General features: G+C 33.6%; 1 non-coding gene across 1 annotated transcript; it reads right to left on the reverse strand.

Moving 5' to 3' along the window:
* Positions 1 to 15,696: 15,696 nt before the first annotated feature.
* Positions 15,697 to 15,770, reverse strand: Trnat-agu (transfer RNA threonine (anticodon AGU)). The gene has a single exon. It is a non-coding gene; the product is annotated as a tRNA-Thr (tRNA).
* Between the last annotated feature and the right edge of the window lie 585 nt (positions 15,771 to 16,355).

Here is a 16,355-nt window from a genome sequence, read left to right on the forward strand (position 1 = left end):
AGAATCGTTTTGTTTCCTTGGAGCTGATGATTCGAAAGCGGACTGAAGAAGTATACATGTCGAACACTCATTCAAGTTCTTGGAGACAACGATCTGACGATGTTCTGTAACTTGATCGGATGACCATGGAAATCTTGAAACATTAAACGGAGTATATACAACATCAATGCTCTATTTAGAGACCAGAATCGTTTTGTTTCCTTGGAGCTGATGATTCGAAAGCGGACTGAAGAAGTATGCATGTCGAACACTCATTCAAGTTCTTGGAGACAACGATCTGACGATGCTCTGTAACTTGATCGGATGACCATGGAAATCTTGAAACATTAAACGGAGTATATAAAACATCAATGCTCTATTTAGAGACCAGAATCGTTTTGTTTCCTTGGAGCTGATGATTCGAAAGCAGACTGAAGAAGTATACATGTCGAACACTCATCCAAGTTCTTGGAGACAACGATCTGACGATGTTCTGTAACTTGATCGGATGACCATGGAAATCTTGAAACATTAAACGGAGTATATACAACATCAATGCTCTATTTAGAGACCAGAATCGTTTTGTTTCCTTGGAGCTGATGATTCGAAAGCGGACTGAAGAAGTATACATGTCGAACACTCATTCAAGTTCTTGGAGACAACGATCTGACGATGTTCTGTAACTTGATCGGATGACCATGGAAATCTTGAAACATTAAACGGAGTATATACAACATCAATGCTCTATTTAGAGACCAGAATCGTTTTGTTTCCTTGGAGCTGATGATTCGAAAGCGGACTGAAGAAGTATACATGTCGAACACTCATTCAAGTTCTTAGGGACTACGATCTGACGATATACTGTAATTTAATCGAATAACTATGAGTTTTTCTTGTTCTTTTAGAATTAGACACTCTTTGTATGACTTTTCATGGCATCTTCTACATAAAAAATCAAATTACTATCAATAAAAATAAGCTTTGTAGATAATTAAGTTATAAATAATTCTCTAACCAAGCGGGGTTAACTCAAAAATGAAATTTTGTATTTCATTTATTCGAAGACACTGTATGTGCAGTACATAATGGAACAAAGACTTTATTTAGTTAATACAATTATAAATCAATGCAGTGTATCCCCATCTGCGTGAATGACCATTTTAACATTGATCCCCAACCAGCCATCGTCTATTTTCAAGCTGAAATTAATGACGCATGACCACTGTTTGTAAACAATGACAACATACGTATAATCAAATTCAATGCACAAAATTACTCCGATAGACCCAGTCGCCATTATTTGTGAAATGAACTTTGAAGCACAACTATACTTATAAGCACTAAAACTAACATTATTTATTTTGAGGTACTCTGTTTTTTTTTGTTTTATGTTTGTATATGTATCCTCATAAAAATTAACGTAGTTTCATAAATCTGTTTCTAAAAACTCAATTTTTATAAATTCATTTGTCTAACTCGTTAGAAGATGCTTATTACAAAATTACACGCCGTCTTTTTTTTATTTTCTGAGATAAAATTGTTCAAAAATCTTCAATTGGAAAGGTAAATTAGACGGGGACCTGCACTAAGTTTAGTTTGTCCAAAACAATGTATCTTTACCAACGTGATGTTGAAGTTCATCAACTAATTTAGCGAGGTAGTTGTTCCAGAATCTATAGCTTTCCATGTTACTCGATCCATGGATATTCCTCAGCAAATTTTGTTTTTTCTTTATATTATACATTGTTAGAACTTTCTTCTATAGGAAAACTACCATTTCCAATTGGTTTGGGATCTATTTCGATCTTTTTTGTACCAAAACTATCACGATGTACGTTAGCAGGCATCAATTCAGCTATTATAGACCCAGATGTGTAAAAAGGAGATCCTGGATCAGTTATAAAAGCAGTACGTACAAAACTGTTGATGATGGTGAAGTTATTATATTCTTACTTGAAGGATTTAATAACTTATCGCAGTTTGGATAAATTGTGTCATTACTTCCCAGGCAAGATCTAATAGTTTCCCAAGAGTTTCCAAAGATGTGAGACGACTTGCATTATTATGTTGGACAAAACCTTACCGATTTGACAATTTTAGCCGTTTTCCTTTGATTGCTTCATCCAGTTTGATTAATTGTTAACAATAAGGTCTACTTAAGCTCTACTTTTAGTTGGGTATCATTATCTACAGCTTTAAAAGCTATCGATTGATGCAAATTGAGCCTAAAGCCAGCAAGATGCAACTAGGTAAGCACTTGATTCTTAATTTTGCCATAGCGAAAGATCAGCATCAAAACATTCGGACTACTATCGGTAAATAATTGTGGAACAATTTGGACTACAAACCTCGTCAATTAGCAAGAAAACCAGGAAGATGAAATTACTATTCACAGGATTCCTTTGTGCTGTAACTAAATACCAAACTCTACTTTAGATGGGTATCATTATCTACAGTTTTAAAAGCTATTTATTGATGGAAATTGAGTTGAACGCCAGCAAGATGCAGCTACATAAGCACTTGGTTATTAATTTTGTCATCGCGAAAGATCAGCATCAAAACATTTGGATTACTATCGGTAAATAATTGTGGAACAATTTGGACTACAAACCTCGTCAATTAGCAAGAAAACCAGGAAGGTGAAATTACTATTCACAGGATTCCTTTGTGCTGTAACTAAATACCAAACTCTACTTTAGATGGGTATCATTATCTACAGTTTTAAAAGCTATTTATTGATGGAAATTGAGTTGAACGCCAGCAAGATGCAGCTACATAAGCACTTGGTTATTAATTTTGTCATCGCGAAAGATCAGCATCAAAACATTCGGATTACTATCGGTAAATAATTGTGGAACAATTTGGACTACAAACCTCGTCAATTAGCAAGAAAACCAGGAAGATGAAATTACTATTCACAGGATTCCTTTGTGCTGTAACTAAATACCAAACTCTACTTTAGATGGGTATCATTATCTACAGTTTTAAAAGCTATTTATTGATGGAAATTGAGTCGAACGACAGCAAGATGCAGCTAGATAAGCACTTGGTTATTAATTTTGTCATCGCGGAAGATCAGCATCAAAACATTCGGATTACTATCGGTAAATAATTGTGGAACAATTTGGACTACAAACCTCGTCAATTAGCAAGAAAACCAGGAAGGTGAAATTACTATTTAGAGGATTCCTTTGGGCTGTAACTAAATACCAAACTCTACTTTAGATGGGTATCATTATCTACAGTTTTAAAAGCTATCGATTGATGCAAATTGAGTCTAAAGCCAGCAAGATGCAGCTAGATAAGCACTTGATTCTTAATTTTGCCATAGCGAAAGATCAGCTTCAAAACATTTGGATTACTATCGGTAAATAATTGTGGAACAATTTGGACTACAAACCTCGTCAATTAGCAAGAAAACCAGGAAGTTGAAATGACTATTTAGAGGATTCCTTTGAGCTGTAACAAAATACCAAACTCTACTTTAGATGGGTATCATTATCTACAGTTTTAAAAGCTATTTATTGATGGAAATTGAGTCGAACGCCAGCAAGATGCAGCTAGATAAGCACTTGGTTATTAATTTTGTCATCGCGAAAGATCAGCATCAAAACATTCGGATTACTATCGGTAAATAATTGTGGAACAATTTGGACTACAAACCTCGTCAATTAGCAAGAAAACCAGGAAGATGAAATTACTATTCACAGGATTCCTTTGTGCTGTAACTAAATACCAAACTCTACTTTAGATGGGTATCATTATCTACAGTTTTAAAAGCTATCGATTGATGCAAATTGAGTCTAAAGCCAGCAAGATGCAACTAGGTAAGCACTTGATTCTTAATTTTGCCATAGCGAAAGATCAGCATCAAAACATTCGGACTACTATCGGTAAATAATTGTGGAACAATTTGGACTACAAACCTCGTCAATTAGCAAGAAAACCAGGAAGTTGAAATGACTATTTAGAGGATTCCTTTGAGCTGTAACAAAATACCAAACTCTACTTTAGATGGGTATCATTATCTACAGTTTTAAAAGCTATTTATTGATGGAAATTGAGTCGAACGCCAGCAAGATGCAGCTAGATAAGCACTTGGTTATTAATTTTGTCATCGCGAAAGATCAGCATCAAAACATTCGGATTACTATCGGTAAATAATTGTGGAACAATTTGGACTACAAACCTCGTCAATTAGCAAGAAAACCAGGAAGTTGAAATGACTATTTAGAGGATTCCTTTGAGCTGTAACAAAATACCAAACTCTACTTTAGATGGGTATCATTATCTACAGTTTTAAAAGCTATTTATTGATGGAAATTGAGTCGAACGCCAGCAAGATGCAGCTAGATAAGCACTTGCTTATTAATTTTGCCATAGCGAAAGATCAGCATCAAAACATTCGGACTACTATCGGTAAATAATTGTGGAACAATTTGGACTACAAACCTCGTCAATTAGCAAGAAAACCAGGAAGGTGAAATTACTATTTAGAGGATTCCTTTGGGCTGTAACTAAATACCAAACTCTACTTTAGATGGGTATCATTATCTACAGTTTTAAAAGCTATCGATTGATGCAAATTGAGTCTAAAGCCAGCAAGATGCAGCTAGATAAGCACTTGATTCTTAATTTTGCCATAGCGAAAGATCAGCATCAAAACATTCGGACTACTATCGGTAAATAATTGTGGAACAATTTGGACTACAAACCTCGTCAATTAGCAAGAAAACCAGGAAGTTGAAATGACTATTCAGAGGATTCCTTTGTGCTGTAACTAAATACCAAACTCTACTTTAGATGGGTATCATTATCTACAGTTTTAAAAGCTATCGATTGATGCAAATTGAGTCTAAAGCCAGCAAGATGCAACTAGGTAAGCACTTGATTCTTAATTTTGCCATAGCGAAAGATCAGCATCAAAACATTCGGACTACTATCGGTAAATAATTGTGGAACAATTTGGACTACAAACCTCGTCAATTAGCAAGAAAACCAGGAAGATGAAATTACTATTCACAGGATTCCTTTGTGCTGTAACTAAATACCAAACTCTACTTTAGATGGGTATCATTATCTACAGTTTTAAAAGCTATCGATTGATGGAAATTGAGTCGAACGCCAGCAAGATGCAACAAGTTAAGCACTTGGTTATTAATTTTGCCATAGCGAAGGATCAGCATCAAAACATTCGTATTACTATTGGTAAATAATTGTAGAATACCTTGGACTACAACCTCGTCGATTACCAGGAAAGGCAGGAAGGTTAAATGACTATTTAGAGGATTCCTTTGAGCTGTAACAAAATACCAAACTCTACTTTAGATGGGTATCATTATCAACAGTAAGGTGAACCACTGAGACTACTATTGCTAAGTAGGGATGTGAGGAAACTTACCTCAATTTAAACACGTGGAAACTTTTCACGGCTAGTCTTTAAAGCAATGGTAGTCGTGGTAGCAAGGAATTAATAGAGGAGGTTTGGCGCTTGAATATCGTTCGCGCTCAATGTAAACTTTTAAATAGTTCGAAAATTGTTTGCATCCAAGCCCTTTAATATACAAAGTGAACATTGTCATTAATTGAATTATTTTCATGTTTTATTTAGTATAGTATGGTATATTGAGACAAACGGTATGTGTTCGTTTCCATTCTGTATATTGTAGATAACTTGTGTTTAGATTACTTTATCTGTTAATTAAATGGATGTCTCAATGATCCCTCTCTCTTATAAATTAACTTGTTTTATAACAACCGTAAAACTAGCTACCGACAACGCCGAAACAGGCCACCAATCAAGGGTTAACAGGACTACCAAATGACACTAAATTAAGGGTTGACAATTTGTTAACTAGAGGTAACTAATAGGGCATATGTCAGACAATAAATCTTTGGAATACAACGGAATAAGTATATATATAAAAGCATCCGGTGAATTAAAAAGCAGGTGTCAATATTTTTAGAACATTAGGTGAACAATGAGGTACTTTTATTTTATAATCTGATACCTACCGCAAGGTATCCGTTTTCCTTTAGAAATTTTTTAAAAAATTTTAATATTAACTCATTATTATGTAATGGATGGTCCCATATAAAGAATAATCGCAGCTGTAAATCTATATGGAGAGCGAGAACGGGGCCCGTTATAAATCTTTGGTCAATCTCGCGTATAGTGCAGGGTATCTCAAAAGTGGATCACATCTTGGCGCCATTTTGGACCACCGCCGAAGCACGACGTGAATATTTTTAGAAAAATGAATAGATAAAAGTATTTTTTCCATACAACAGTTTTTTCTTTATAAAAACTACGTTTGTTTCAAGTGCTTTTCAATTAAATCAAAACTTTCGTGTCATAGAGGCATTATTGAATAATAAAAATCATAATAATCTTATTTAGTAAAACATTTTTTTATCATTTAGCCATCACTCAATAAGAAAAACACTTTTTTTGTAGACGACTTTGTCTTTAACCTCAGTTTCATTATTTACTTCTTCATTAGAACTGTATTTTTTACCAACGATAATTTTTTGTGATCAGCTTATATCCAGTAGTCACTGGGGGCCAGATCTGGACTATACGCTGGATGAGGAAGCAATTCGAAGTCTAATTCCTTCAATTTAAACATCGTTGTAATCGATTTGTGAATCGGTTCAATACGTTTGTGAAACATTGGTTTTTTCTTGGAAATCAAGGCTGTTTTTCCTTAATTTTTGCCTACAAATGATCTAACAACTCTATTTAGTATTCGTTATTGATTGGCTTTCCTATTTAAAGACCAATAATCCATGGGCATCCTAAAATACTGAAGCGACAATCTTCCCAGCTTTTGGACATGGTTCACCGGCTACAGTCCACTCAAATGATGATTTGATTCCAGAGTGACGTAACGGATCTATATTTGTCACATATCGATGCAAAAATTTGATTAAAACATGACCAAATACTGTTTTGAATCATCAACATGTTGTTTTTGATCGACTGTGAGTAAACACTTTGAAAAAAGCTTTCTCTTGGTCAAAAGATATTCATGCACAATTGTCGTCTGAGAGCCTCAGCTTTCTGACGAATTTACACTACTTATTGAGTGATGTAATAGCCAAAAAAAAGTTTAATACTTCACAGCCAAGTTTATAAGCAAATCAGTAACAAACGCAGTATTATTATTTATTAATGATATATATAAATGTGTTCTGCGTGCTCTTTCCATAACTACGATTACTCATTTTATAATCCCGGAGGTATCAAATAGTGTCATGATTTAATTAGAGAAGATAGTTGGATTCGATTGAGCGTAATATGTAATACCTTGAGTAAATATCGAGTAGATCGTTTTTTTTTGCAATTTCTTGAACTATTTAGTTGAAAAATAGCACGTTTAAGACATATGATTACGAGCGTCAAAATATTTGATGTTGCAACATTCGAATTATGGGGATATGTGGGATTTTTACCCATTAAAAACCTCTCCTCCTTGCTTCTCAACATACAGTATGACGGAACCACCAGAAGGTTCATCACTTGGAATTATTTTGGTCTATTTAATAAATCTTTATGTTTACCTTTATGTTTAGGGTTAGGTTAGGTTAAATTCCTAACTAAGGTTTTCCTTGCTAAGAATGATATTTTATAGTGAAAGTAAACTCCAGATTTTTCGTACGATTGCTCTACGCTCCTCCTGCCTTCTTTGACATGCAATAAAAGTATAATTTGCAGAATCTTCCACTTCAGAACAATAATAATTGGTGAAAACAAGCCATGAAACATCCATGTCCTGTCAAAAGCTGAATCTATCATACTGTCCCAACGTCTTTGGTAGCTTTCCATGGATACCTCTTTCTCTTGTTTTAGTTACATTATCTTCACCATATGTCAAGTTTCTTCCCCTCACCAGTAGGTCTATAGGTACCACGTCAGCAAATAAAACCACTGGTTTCGATTGATACTGCGCTGCAGATTCTAATGGCCATTTTTTTGGAATTTTCTCAAGCATGTTATCTCAAATTTCCAATCTGATTGCATGAGACCATCATAGAGCTGCTTTATAGTTGAGATTTGACAGTAAGCGACCCAAAGTCATCGCAAATGCCTCGGCTTTCCCTAGTCGATGCAGACTCCAAGATTTTCTCATTTATTTGCAACACGCGCGTTTTTCAATTCTATGTCACCTGTCTAACTGGCCTACAATCGACCATGAGTATATCCTTCGTAGTATTGTCAGGTAATCAGTAATTCTTCTGACCACCACTGCAAGCATCTCCAGATTGAGTATTTTGTCGTAATAGAGCTTCCACTGAGTTGGACCTAAGATGGATCCTTGTGGTACTTCACATGTGGTTTACATGTGATGTTTCCCCTCAATCAAGAGTTCTCCAATTTTAAATTAGCAATTTACCAAACTTATTATATGCGAATCTTTTAGCTTAATCTTACCTATAATTGAGTTTACTGCATCGATAGTTGATTTTCCCTTGGTGAAACCAAACTGCTTTCTGGAAATTCCTCCCGCGTAGTTTATTTCTCATACAGTCAAGCAAACACAGAAGTCTGTAGGGTGTTGTATTAGTTACTGATTTCTCTAGTAGTACTAGCCTCTCTTTTTCCCATATTTTAACAACTCTCCCTTGATAAGCTGATGGTTAAGAAGCTTCAGGTACTTCACATGGATGTTTCCTACCAGTTAAGAGCTCTCCAATATGAAGCTAGCTATTTACCAAAAGTTACATCGAGTGTTACAAAGAGACAGAGTTTTTGATTATTATAAACGAAATGAAGTTGATTTTTCCCTTGGCCAAACCAAAACTGCATCCTGGAACTTCCTCCCGCGTTGTTTATTTTGATTACAAGTCTTGCTTTGATAGGATGTTCAAGAAGCTTTCTCATACAGTAAAGCAAACACAGAGGTCTGTAGACTGTGGTAGTTACTGATTTTTAGGGCTTCTCTAGTAGTACTAGCCTCTCTTCTTCCCATATTTTAACAACTTTCCCTTGATAAGCTGATGGTTCAGAAGCTTCAGGTACTTCACATGTGATGTTTCCTCCCAATTAAGAGCTCTCCAATATGAAGCTAGCTATTTACCAAAAGTTACATCGAGTGTTACAAAGAGACAGAGTTTTTGATTATTATAAACGAAATGAAGTTGATTTTTCCCTTGGCCAAACCAAAACTGCATCCTGGAACTTCCTCCCGCGTTGTTTATTTTGATTACAAGTCTTGCTTTGATAGGATGTTCAAGAAGCTTTCTCATACAGTAAAGCAAACACAGAGGTCTGTAGACTGTGGTAGTTACTGATTTTTAGGGCTTCTCTAGTAGTACTAGCCTCTCTTCTTCCCATATTTTAACAACTTTCCCTTGATAAGCTGATGGTTCAGAAGCTTCAGGTACTTCACATGTGATGTTTCCTCCCAATTAAGAGCTCTCCAATATGAAGCTAGCTATTTACCAAAAGTTACATCGAGTGTTACAAAGAGACAGAGTTTTTGATTATTATAAACGAAATGAAGTTGATTTTTCCCTTGGCCAAACCAAAACTGCATCCTGGAACTTCCTCCCGCGTTGTTTATTTTGATTACAAGTCTTGCTTTGATAGGATGTTCAAGAAGCTTTCTCATACAGTAAAGCAAACACAGAGGTCTGTAGACTGTGGTAGTTACTGATTTTTAGGGCTTCTCTAGTAGTACTAGCCTCTCTTCTTCCCATATTTTAACAACTTTCCCTTGATAAGCTGATGGTTCAGAAGCTTCAGGTACTTCACATGTGATGTTTCCTCCCAATTAAGAGCTCTCCAATATGAAGCTAGCTATTTACCAAAAGTTACATCGAGTGTTACAAAGAGACAGAGTTTTTGATTATTATAAACGAAATGAAGTTGATTTTTCCCTTGGCCAAACCAAAACTGCATCCTGGAACTTCCTCCCGCGTTGTTTATTTTGATTACAAGTCTTGCTTTGATAGGATGTTCAAGAAGCTTTCTCATACAGTAAAGCAAACACAGAGGTCTGTAGACTGTGGTAGTTACTGATTTTTAGGGCTTCTCTAGTAGTACTAGCCTCTCTTCTTCCCATATTTTAACAACTTTCCCTTGATAAGCTGATGGTTCCGAAGCTTCAGGTACTTCACATGTGATGTTTCCTCCCAATTAAGAGCACTCCAATATGAAGCTAGCTATTTACCAAAAGTTACATCGAGTGTTACAAAAAGACAGAGTTTTTGATTATTATAAGCGAAATGAAGTTGATTTTTCCCTTGGTAAAACCAAACTGCATCCTGGAACTTCCTCCCGCGTTGTTTATTTCGGATATAAGTCTTGCTTTGATAGGATGTTCAAGAAGCATTCTCATACAGTCAAGCAAACACAGAGGCTGTATTACTACTGGCTCTTGGGGCTTAACTAGAAGTACTAGCCTCTATTTCTTTCATATTTTCAAGACCTCACCCTTGATAAGCTGATTTTTAAGAAGCTTCAATGATTCATCAGCAAATTTCGGTGTAATGGTGGAATGCAATCGGTTCCTGGTGGTTTTTTAAGTTCTAAACGCGGTGGATTCGTCAAATTTTCTTTTATTATAATTAAAAACTTTTGATAGTCAAGATTATTAAATACCTGATTGTACCAATTGAATCATTCTCTTTTTTGTAGTATATTTATTATGAAAAAATGTCGGTAACCTCATGAGAACTACATTTACATACGCAATATTCAAAATAATCAAAATGCGCGGTATAAATCGTCGAGATTGTTTTCTCCCACGAGTTTAAAAGACTTTGTTTTTTATATCATTTGAACTTTTCACGTTTCACAGATGATCCCGCAACACTAAAGACGTGAAGATCCTTATCACCTAGTACGGACCAAAAAGTAACCTTTCTTAGTACTCGTCTCATATACACAGAGAAAAATTTATCATTAATGTTGATACAAAAAACAGGTAAAAGTATTAAGAAGATAAATTTTATGACAAACACGATGGAATAGGTTAGAAACAAATCTAGGTACCAATTGGGTAGCTTATTCTATAAAAGTTTTATCGGATTTAGGTCAGGACTGTAAGCTGGTCAATCCATAACTCGAAAACCGACTCCTTGCATGATTCTGGTGGTATGTGACCTTGCATTGTCATGCATAAAAGTACTACATGTATTGATATCTATCAGCTGTTAAGCCTCTTCCTCCGTAAACACTGTCGCCCCTACGAATGCGCACAGGTTCGTGCTCCTATAGAAACTGCACCTTAGTTCATGCAGGAACCACCTGCTTAAGCACTCCGTTGTTAAAAGCATCAATCTGCAAATTGCTCTCTTGGTCTTGGTACATTTTCCTTCTTTGGTTTGGTTTGAAGGCGTATTTTAGTCTCATTTGAGAACAGAGCAGATCCCCATTGTTCCAACGTCCAAATCAGATGATCATGTGCGAAACGTAGACGTGATTAAGTTAGTTTTGGACCAATCGCAGGTATTTTAGGGGCCAGGTTATTTTCATGCAGTCTTCGTTTTATTGGCAACTGATTAATAGTCACTTTTCGAACCTCACGGAGCTGTCGTTGCATTCGAACGGTGTTAAGGTGACGATTTTTTCAAAAAACATCGAAAAATCTTTAAAATGTGCACTGTCAAAAGGCTTTTGCCTAAGAGTTGACTGATTTATAACAAATATGAAGTTTTTTTATTTTTTGGAAAAATGTAATAATCGTACCCTCGCCATTAACACCGTAATTGAAATTAATCGTAATTCACTCGTAATTAACTTTATTCATGTATTATTGCTAAACATAAGTCAAAAAATATTCATGTTATGAGAAAATATTTGAAATATGAATTGTAGGGTTTTTCTTGCCGAAAATTTTGAACTTTTCTAAATCATATGAATTGAAGGAGATGCATTACATCAAAGTTTGCATTCACGTACCAAAAGTGGTTTATGCAACTAATTTAAGCTGCATCCTTTCTGAAAACGCGGGTTAAAAAAAATTTTAATTGATATGATATTAAAGTACTTGAAATTCCCTACAATATGATTTTCTAAAAACGTTTCTAGCATGAAAATTGAGCAAGTTATTATCGAAAAACCAACTGCTTTTTTTTTAAATTTCGAAACTTATGCAACTACTTTGAGCTGCATCCTTTTTGAAACCAGGGGTTGAAAAAAGTTTTAATTAAAATGACGTTGAAGTATTTGAAATCCCCTACAAAATGCTTTTTTGAAAACGTTTCTAGCTTGAAAATTGAGCGAGTTATTATCGAAAAACAAACTGCCCCTTTCTCAAAATTTTGGAGCAAGTTTTGGACTATTAGGAAAAGAGAAACGAGAAATAAATCAAAAACTATTCATGTTATGAGAAAATGTTTCAAATATACTATTTGAAGGGTTTTTTGCCGAAAATTTTGAGCTTTTTTTAAATCTATAAGCTTGAAAACTGAGCGAGGTATTATCGAAAAACCAACTGCTTGTTTTTCAAAATTTCCGAATATTTTTATTTTTTTATTATTTCTGTAAAATAATTTGCAATTTTTAAATTTTTGTTCATTGAATGTGGGTTTCATAGAGGTTGAAATATTTGAAAAGCAACCTTAAAGATACTGAAGAAATATTCTCAATTCAATTTAAATACACTTTTGAATAATTTTTAATTATGAAAGAATCGTTGAGATCCAAATTTTCTAAAAAAATCGTCGTTGATTAACAAATTCCACAGTTTCAACGTTTTCCACTGCTGGTTCCTGGCCTAACATTCTTTTAAATGTGTTTTGTTTTCTGTCGCAGCATTCATTTATATCAGAAAGATAGTTTAGAATCAAGCAAAAAGAAACTCATTTCTAACTTAATCAGAAAATTCAAGAATTATATACTACAAGGAAGTGTACTAGGTCCTGTCCTGTATTTACTGTACGCTTGTCATATTCGAGACATTAAATCCTGGCAGTAAGAAATAGAAATTTAGAAGCTACAATCTACAATAGATGTTCTCGGTATCTACAAGGGATCAAAGAAATTGGCAATTGAACTTAAAAAATCAAAATCATTTCGTATTTATTTACAAAACAATGAGAAATAGAGTAGAAGTCCTTTGGTATTTTCGTATTCTATAGGAATGTGTAAATCGAGACAGTTAATTCGACTAACAGAGATTGTAGAAATCCCTCGTTGCATTCGTATTCTATGGGGACCTAGAAATGGACACAGTTGATCAGACTAAAAGTTACGAGAGGAAACACCTTGGTAGTTTCATATTCTATGGGGACCTGGATAGACCCAGTTGATTCGACTATAAGTGATTGTAGAAATCCCTTGTCGTATTCGCATTCTATGGGGGACCTGGAAATGGAAACAGTTGATCAGACCATCAGTTAAGAGTGGTAAAACCTTGATACTTTCGTATTCTATGGGGACCTGGATGGACACAGTTGATCAGACTAAAAGTTAAGAATGGAAACACCTTGGTAGTTTCGTGTTCTATGGGGACCTGGAAATGGACAAAGTTGATTCGACTAACAGAGATTGTAGAAATCCCTCGTTGCATTCGTATTCTATGGGGACCTAGAAATGGACACAGTTGATCAGTCTATCAAACAAAAGTACTGGGGCTAGCCTCTGTAATCGTGTCCAGTGTCAAGCTCCTTGATAATAATTGACTAGGATGAAGATTTGAGGATTAAGTCCTTGTAGTTAACTTAATGTTTTTAGTATAAAATTAGAGTCGAACTTTAGAGCAATCGTTATAAGAAAACCTAAGAAACCCCCTCAGTTTTATATCTCGAATTATATTGGGTTAACGCTTAAGGTTAAGGTAAATTCTTCATTAATTACTAATCACCAGATTAGAATATATAATATATATATATATATATAATAAAAGCCTTTTCGGGTGTACAATTATAATAAAAAAAATTACATGTTGATTATTTTACTGATTTATTTCTGCTTCTTTTTTGTAGTTGTTTACAGGCCACAGTAAACATCCCCCTCCGATAATTGACAGATTTAATTTAACCGACGAATTTCTTTTTATAAAATAGAAAAAAATTAATTATAATCAAAATTTTAAACTCATTTTATTTTATATAAACGCAATAACGAACGCATATAAGTTTTCAATCTAATGTACCTGTCATATTTACGTGAAATTTTGACAGATGACATTAGAAATATGGCGGAAGCTACTGAAAAGTCAGTTGAATGGCAAACGTTTTTAATTGTGGGGCTTTCTTAGGAATAATTATTATCGTCTCTCGTATAAACGTTTCCTAATTTCCTAATACGTAAATTAATTATTCACTAGTTATAAGGCTTATTATTTACTTTCCCAAACTCAAGCAATTATACGATTAAAATAACTGATAAGTAGGTATTAGAAATTTTTCCGTTAATTTTTTTTCTAAATTAGTTTATTATCTAGCTAAAACTACCACGAGTGTAATTAATATTTCTATTTCTAAAATAAAACAAAAACAATATTTATATCCATAACATTTGAAAATACTATTTTCTTGTCAATTAACCCAAAAGTAGGAATATTATTTAAGCTCTTCTTTTTTAATGTGATATGCACCATTACGTAATAGGCAATAAATTTATAATTTTCTACATATGAAATAAAATTTTAGTTAACTATTAAACTTTGTATTACATATTTCAATTTCATTTATTTACAAAACTGGATTTGTTGTTTAGTTCGTTACCTATAAATTTATACAGGTATTTAAAAGAATACTTTATATTATTATATCGAATAGCTTAGTTACTAACCTCACTTTTTCTATCAGAAATTGTAACAGAATACAAAGTTTTCGATTGAAATATAGAGATGGGTCATTGAAATATAAAATATGAAACTACTTTTGAGCATTTTCTTCACCGTTATCTAGGATAATATAGTGAGAAAAGTGAGGTTATCGGTACAAGGGAATATAACTAAAATAATCAAAATACAATTTTAAGTTCAAGTTTGGTGAATGAAGATTTTATTATTTCGAAATATTCATATTCAAATGAACAAAAAAAATGTAAAACATAACCTCTTAAACTAAAATTATAGTAATCACTATCTAACAACGTTGCAATACTTCGTAATTATTATGAAATTTAAGGAAAAATATTCTAACTAAGTAAATGCCCCTTTCGCTCTTTGAACCCCCTAAATTTAATTTAGCTCATACGTTTTCTATACGTAGCATATACCTGTGTGTTTGTAGAGAAAGATACCTGAAAGATGGTACTAAATAACTTTTTATCACGTATAAATCTGATTCAAATTTGTAGTTATTTTTTATTTATTTATTCCCATCTCTATTACGTTATTTTGACCGTTACACAGCCTACTACTAATAGGCAGGCTTCAAATCAGGATTGTTTACAAGCTGACCCCGAATCATTAGTAGAATAAATAGTGTACGGGATAGTTAGAGCAGGATTCGTGACTTGGCTGAAATCAATCCAGGAATTTCGAGCAGATTTGATATTTGCCTGCAGACAAACACATACGCGAGATTCGGTTGAGGTTAATTTCGATTCAATCGAGAGGAGAATCGACAATGACGGTTAATTAAATGTTTATATTTATCGATTGATAATGAAATGAATCGATTAATTATAATAAATACCATATCTGTTGTAAAACGCATATAATATTCATCAATTTTTTTTAAAAATATTTTAATTCATTAAAAATAGTTTAATTCAGATACTTATGGATGAAAAAACATAAAAAAATTACTTATAGGCCCCGGCGAGATTCGAACTCACGATCTCCTGTTTACTAGACAGGCGCTTTAACCAACTAAGCCACGGCGCCTTTATTTTAAAATTTTCAAAAAGCACTGATAAATAAAATAAAAAATTTAAAAATATTTTATTCATTTTATTGTAAACTTTGCAATAAAGAAACAACTTTAATGAATAGTAGACCAATAAGTTGACAAATTTCGAAAAATTGTGACAAAATTAGAAATATGACGTACAAACGATTTTTATTATTATTTGTTTTAATACAAATACATACTTAATACAAAAATTGATGTTTTATGTTTCGTAGTGTATAAAAATTTAAATATTCGCGTTAAGACTTTTTCTAAAACGTGATTTGTTATTTCAGACTGAGTATTTTACCTTTTTCAAATCGATTTTAATCGATTCCAATCACATTTTATGACAATACAATCAGCTGATGTAAAAATACCCGCTTTGTGGTAAACAAATACTTCTACTATTATTTTTTGTGTAATTTGTGAACTTATTTGATACTTATAAGATAAGAAGAATTCTGGCTAAAGCTTTTTTCATCTTATAGAAAGGGGTTAACTCAACCTAAAGCGCAACATTGGCAATTAATGTCAAAAAATATCCCGAATTCACCAAATTTATACACGGATCCTAAATG

This window comes from Diorhabda sublineata, chromosome 1 (assembly GCF_026230105.1).
Source record: "Diorhabda sublineata isolate icDioSubl1.1 chromosome 1, icDioSubl1.1, whole genome shotgun sequence".
In the NCBI taxonomy this organism is placed as follows: Eukaryota; Metazoa; Arthropoda; class Insecta; order Coleoptera; family Chrysomelidae; genus Diorhabda; species Diorhabda sublineata.